The sequence below is a fragment of the Protopterus annectens genome, chromosome 3.part1 (genome assembly GCF_019279795.1).
Source record: "Protopterus annectens isolate FY-2018-M chromosome 3.part1, PAN1.0, whole genome shotgun sequence".
Classification (NCBI taxonomy): domain Eukaryota; kingdom Metazoa; phylum Chordata; order Ceratodontiformes; family Protopteridae; genus Protopterus; species Protopterus annectens.
Window position 1 is genome coordinate 661,228,673 of NC_056732.1, and position 7,500 is coordinate 661,236,172.

Consider the following 7,500-nt stretch of genomic DNA (forward strand, 5'->3'; position numbering starts at 1 on the left):
GTAAGACCAAAATATTTAAAAAGCCTGCCTATTGTCCAGCGTTTATCCCACTTTTATTTATGACTTGGTCCAGCTTTGTTGCTGTAAGAGTGTGGGAGACATGTACACATTACAAAAACCTGTAAGAAAGCAGTACAATTAGCTAAACAGCATCTGAAACACAGATATACTAAGCACTAAGTCAGCTATTTACCCTGAGCATCAGACACAAAGGTTATGTATCCCTGAATACGAAAGATGGAAAACAAGGATATGGTGCAGTTATCATCACTTGCACAGGGTATTGTGTGTGTGTGTGTGTGTGTGTGTGTGTGTGTGTGTGTGTGTGTGTGTGTGTGTGTGTGTGTGTGTGTGTGTGTGTGTTTGTGTGTGGGAAGGGCAAAAAGCCTAGGCTGACACAAAAGGTGAGTGTGTGTGAGTAAGAAAGAGAAACAGGCAGACATTTGGATAAAGTATCAAATGGCCACTGAGACAGAATGAGCTTTATGCCTCATGACTGAACCATGTAACTGTTGTGTGTGTCTGTACTGGCACTGCAGGTGAAATTAGTGTGAGTGTCTGCAAGAACATGACCAAGCTTTGTGCTAGCTCTACATCTTGGTATGTCAGGCAGGTGTGAGTTGTGCATAGTAGAGGTGGCAGTTTATCGTCGTCATACCCAACCATGAGAACTGGCTCTGACAGGAGTCGCACTGACATGTCCACTCCCACAGTCAGATGCACTGCTGCTACCTGAATGTGACTGATGTCTGCTGGATGAGGTCTCCTCACAAGTACACCCAGAACCATGATCCCATGGCCTGCCATATCTGGGTGTGGACACCTCAACCACCAACAGAGCAGTGGACGTAGTACCACTATGGGAACATGATCAGACATGGCTACGTCAGCTAACATCAGATAATGTGGCTAACCCATGCCCACGTGGATGCCATTCCCCCTCCAAGCAGATGTTCCATCACAGACACTGCCCGTTTCAATGTGTCATTCATCCGATCCATTGAATCAGCAACATGGTGGAAGCAGTCACGCATGACAGCCTATGCCACATCTACAACCCTAAGCATTTCTTTGGAGGAGCTATTGGAATATGCCTTCATCTCCATGACTGCCCTAAAAATATGCTGAGTGGCACAGAAAGAAATACCTGGATCAGGTGGAGGATAGATAGCAGGCCTCATCCAAGCAGCCCTCACAACCCTTCTGCATGGCACCTCACTTACACTTTGGCTACAGCCAGAATCAACCAGCACTGAAGCCACAGTAATCACACTACTCTGTTCGAGTGTCTCATCCTCCACATGTCCAATATCTGAGGGCTCACTAGAATGGGTTGGCATAGGCCAACTAGCTGTATCCAATGGAATTACAGGGAATGGCTGAATGTCAGTCTCCATATCAGATTCAACCTGTGTACCAACTGACTATGCCTCTGTTTGCCCACCATCATCAGAGTCTGATGACACTCTGATATCAGTTTGTAAGAGTCCTACACTTCCACTGTCAGGATCATCTGTTATAATAAGCAACACAGGAAAGAAATTAATAACTACACTATAGTTCAATATATGCTAACAAACTAACAGTAGTGCCATTATTACAGACAGAGCAGCAATATGCATACAGTCCTGACAATCACATCGCACATACGGATAAAATAAAAATATTTCTGTGAACTTCTCATCACTACTGAAATAAAAATGTTTGGCTTACCACATGCAAATGACTCCACAGTTCCTAGGGAGGATGGTCCTGAAAGAAGTTAAGCAAAAGGTAAGGACACCATCATCACAATTAACAGTAACACAGGTGAAAAACATTGTGAGTGTCCATTAACAAAACAATGGATGACACATCCACCCCTAGCTCATGTGTAATGAACAAAATGTGTTGACTGTATCAATCTAGAACTAGTCCCGCCCCCCAAAAAATTGTTAAACAAACTTAAGTATTGCTGTCAATATTTTACTATACAAAAAATATTTAACAATTGACATAGGTAAGCCTACCTGGAAGCACCTCCTGGGACATACCTAAAACAGCAGCACCAACATCAATCACACGTTGTTGTGCACTTTCTACTGAGCTCTCTGGATCCCTAACAGTGGACAGGAACTCTTCATTTGGTGTCAGTGGTGGTTCTGTAGCAGGCACCTGTGGTAGCCACCTGTCCATAGGCCACTGCAGCTGCTTTCCTCCGGGGCAATGAAATCATGTCAGTGGCCAAATGATGCACCTGATCGTATGGCCTGCTGTGGACCCCAACAGCACTGACATTGTCCACTATCTGCTGCCAAATTTGCATTCTTCCAGACATATCCCCTCAGCCTCACTCAAGCAGAAAGCCATGTCACCTAAATACTTGTAAAATGACATTACTCTTAGGGTCACTGAAGGAGGTTTGTGGGGATTGGGATGCCTGGGTGCCATAGTCCTAGGTGACATAAAACACAAAATAAGGATAGCCCACATAAATATTACATAAATAAAAGTCTTGCTTAGATATAACACAGTTTTTCAATATTGCCCACTGTGCAGAAGCAAAAACTTTCAAGATATTCAAATATAAAAAAGGATTTATGTGGCTGCAATATATCGCAGTCATACACAAAGCAGGGTTGAATCCAAAACAAGGGGAGTAACAATAGCAAAGAAAACCTTTGTACAAACATTTTTTTTGTGCCAACACAGAAATGGAACTTGACTCCCCCACCCCCAAAACAACAGGCAGATGATATTCTGCTACCAAATAAAGCAATACAACATCAGTGAACTATGTAATTTCTATCAAAGAAACTGGCCCAAAAAGACATGTACACATTTACCTTAGAACATTCATTTTTATGCAATTGCCAGTCACCTCATACCTGTAGCCATCACTCCCCTAGAGGTGTCTATAGGCCACCCTGGAATGCTAACACAACCTGCATCATTGACAATATAGGACATTTACATTTCACTGAAATAACAATAGAAGAGTGTAAAGAGAAACAGTTGTAGCATTAACACTTGTGCTGAAAGTTATTAAAGCTGTGCATCTAAGAAAGCAAAATGCCCTGGCAAAAATGCCTATGCCATCAGTAAACTTCTACGAAGTGCCTACAGATAAAAGTAGCATTTGCTAATTTAAATGTGATAATAGGTAGTGCCATCTGTGCCAGGGAGAGTAGGGCAGTGCATGTGTAACATATGCCAGCATACCCAGGTGGAGTTCTGTAAAGAATTTTATGTAATTTGACTATCACAATGATTTTTACAGTTGCTTGTGTTAAAATGTATTTGTAAAATTGCTAGTGTTAAAAATGCATCAACAGTGGGTCCCGCTGGACTTAAAAGAGATATGCATGTATGTCAGACAGTATTATTATAACTTATTAAATGTATATGTTTTAACAGAGAATTCTGTAAGGGAAGATGTTAATCTCAGTCCAGCTAATTTTGAAAAATAGGTTGGAAATTAAATGGGTAGGTTTAGGTCATAAAGATTTTGACTTACAGGTCTGATTGCAGCCAGAGACAAAAAATGTCTGGCAAACGAGGACTAGGAATCTTACCCTATTTTCCTTAGAGGTGAACGAATTGCTACCGTGGTACTGTGGAATTTTGAAATTGTTTTGTAGCTTTCAGATGCTGCAACAGATCTTAACAAAGCTCTGGGTGCTTATTGTATCACAGTCAGGTGACCAGATGTGATGTCATTCTATAACCAGAACTGAAATGATTTTTTAGATATTAGTGAAAGATATGAAGGAACTCTTGCAGCAGCACTTTGTCTTCCAGAATCTGACAGGAAAGATCTCTCAGAGATATCTCACACACTCTCACACATCAATTTACCTTGCCTTGTAGTAAGCAAGTCATCATTTTGTCTTGCTGTAGTAAGCAATTTAACTAGGGAACAATAATTCTTTAGTCAGAAAAATATAGTGAGATCAGTTGTGTTATTTTTCTGCATCTGTGTGAATCTATCCAACTGTGTTATTTTTTATTTCTCTGGTGATTGAAACTCTGGTGTTTATTGTAACTAGATATTCAGTATTCTCATGTTTTCTAGATTATTTATTAAATATTTCTATACCTTTCATTGTGGCTCGTCTTTTAGAGAATACTTTCAACATCTTAAAAGTACTTATGCTTATTTTAGTGACACTGTGGCTGCTCCTCAAAACCCTGACTCTACCATTTGTATTAGTATTAATTTTACTCAGTATACTTGGGTACCCAAGTAAGAGCCTCAGAGTAGCTAACTGGTGGCAGCGTAATTACCTTATAGTCTGGTCAGAAGGATCACAGCTGGTAAATCTCTGCCAGCCTTTCCCAGGTGCATGTGAATGTGTGTGTGTGTGTGTGTGTGTGTGTGTGTGTGTGTGTGTGTGTGTGTGTGTGTGTGTGAAAATCAAACATCCAAGTGTGTGTGTCAGCTACATGGAACAGGGACACAAAGCTCCAAAGTTGTCAGTGTGGGGTTTTGTTTGGGGCCTGGAGAGAGAGAGAGAGTCCACTCCCAGGTCTAGAGTGTGCTTCCTGTATGCTCTTAAGGGAAATTGTGCTTGGTGCAGAGAGCTGCATCTGAAAATACCATGTTTATTCATTTTATTTCCTAGTGGCCATCCCTCACCGATGTCAGTGGTAAGGATAGAGGCTCCTTAATTACTGCCCTGGATTAAGGACCATCACAGCATATATAAAAATATTTTTCTAAGTAATATCTGAACATATCCAGTATATAACTGAAAAATGGGATCATACCTTATCAGGATCAGCAGTCTTCTGTGCAGATAAATCCAAAGTAATAGCAATCTTCTTCATGTTATCTATACAAACAAGTCTCTTCACCTATAGGTTCCCTAGCTACACTGTTCACTTTTTATGCTGTAGATTCAGGCCTGTGAGCATGGTGAAGATGAAAATGAGGTGTGAACTCATTAGAATTGCTGAATACCAAATTATTGGCTCTGTGCAGCAGATGTAAACATAGTGCAGGCACTCCGTCAGTGTCTGTTGCTAATGGATTACAACTATGAATGATTACTGTAAGGGAGAAGGAAAATACAACAGCAATTCAGACTCCCTTACCTCTAGTGGGTGGGTCAGCCAGGTGAGACTTACAAAGTGTAGACGTAATTATATCAAGGTTTTAAATGAAATAAGTAGCACACATTCACAGTTTCTGTTCAGTAACACCCAACCTCCCCTGCATTTGTTAAAAACTGTAGATTATTGCCATTTAACATTCTCACACATTTTAAGGACAATGATACAAAATGCCTTACAGATTGCATGTTTCAGATTACTGCTTGGATACAAGAAAAATGAGCAACATACACAGAAAGATAAGACAGAGCTGTATTTCTCCAAGCAATAGTCATAAATGGTTGTGTGCTCACTCATTGCATTACATCTGAAATTAATACATGTAGAAACAATTCAGAAGTGTACAAGTGTCATATGGCTTGTCAACACTGTGGATGATGTTGCACTTGCTTGTATGCATAATGATTTTCATTATGTGCTGTAAAGTTGTTTCTGTGGCAAAGAGGGATAAAATACCCTTACTGTGTTTTAAAGGTTCATTCGTATAAGAGTTCAAATCCAGACTTGTGTAAAAATCTGTCACGTGTACTAACATATATTTTGTACTGTTGTTTATTTTATGGATTTCTTTTCTTTTTTTCTTTTTTTGGTAATTTTATTTATTTTATTTATTTATTTATTCATTGTCAGTATTTGCTCAGTGTGCTGCTTAGCACAAACATGGGAAACTGACAAACACAATAAATGTTATGTAAAGCAATTCTTTCATAACCAATACATTAACTCCACATGTGAGCCACTTATGTGTGTAGCACATCTGCTAAACACATTGATCCACACAGCATATACTATCTGTAGATCAAGGTTCAAGTCCCACCTTTGCCATTTAAGGATGAAATCTAATAAACATTATTCACACGGTTAAAACAAGTGTAGCTTTGATTGTCTTGTTTGAGTGACACTTAACATCATGTAAATTTGAGTAATGACCCACACACAAAGTAGGCAGAACACCTACAGACTGGAGGCAGGCATTCTTACTTTCAAAAAAGATGCATTGATGCATTTATTTCTTTCCATTGAGCAACATCACTTAGTGATGTTGTATAGTGTTTAACATCCTTCCCCAACACCTGCAGGTTCAGAACACCTGCAGAGAGGAAGCAGACAGTCACCAATTTCAAACTGAATGCATTCTATCAATTCTGTTGGGCACCACACACTAAGGGGCATTGTGTGGTGGTTAACACACAGAAATTAACAATGTATAGGGAAATAAACTGCTACTTAACTATTCCTGTGGCAGCAGACGTAAGTGTAGCGCTACAATATAAATGGCCCTGGGGTCTAATACAGCAGCTTCCAAACATTTTTACTGTTGTTCCATTTTACTTTATATTAAATATCACATAAAAAAGGTAAACATAATTATAAATAACAATAACAGTAAGTATGTATAGCAGTGGAGCTCATATGAATTATAGGTATGACTGAGGTTATACAGACTGCTATGTTTCTGTAATTATAATTGTGCTATCTGGCCTTGGATGGCCTTCAGACTTCAATAAGACTCATACACACATTTTCCTTGGTGCAGTTACCTGCACTCAATGCCGCTTAACCACGCTGCGCAGAGGTAATACATAGTGAATGTAGAATAAAAAATTATTTCATTGCATTATAAATACATATTTAAAACTGCTTGATACACCTTGATTCAAACACCATATCATCTGTATTCCAAAAAAAATCTGTCAATGCATTTACATCTGCTGCCACAGAGTCAACTAAGCAGCAGGTGTGTTTCATTCACTCAGTACCCAAAATTTTCAGAACCTTATCAACAAGGCTTACATTTGTTCAGCACTTAGCTATGTGCAAACACAGAAAGCATTATAAATGTGCATCTCGCACGTGCAAATACTTTGCCATCAATCGTGGAACCCAGTTGCTCTGTGATGCACTATGGAAAGTGCATACTAGCTTGCAATACTTATGTTTACTGTACATGTAGTTGTCATCCCATAAAAGTACATGCAAAAACAAAAACAAAGGGAAGGCACTTTTTAAGCAAACAAGACATACTTACACTGTAGCCATCTGTTACCTCCCCCATGCACTGAAAACTTTGTCTCTCAGTACTTCTTCACAAATATATCAACTACACTACAGAAATAAATAACAAATGCATTCTGATTAATCATACACATGAGATTTTCCAATACTTGTAGTAATGTGGACAGCTGTTTGCATACATTTTGTTAAGCTGTCTCTTAAATTATACCTGTACATTGGAAACACAACAGCAAATACTATACATTGCACACTCATCAATCTGGTAACATGCAGAACTTTAAGATCTTGACAGCTGTACATGGCTAGCTATCCATTTCAGACAGGCCTCCCACCATCTGCTCTCAAACATGCAATGATGATGTTATCCACTATAAATTGCCCTGCAGCCTT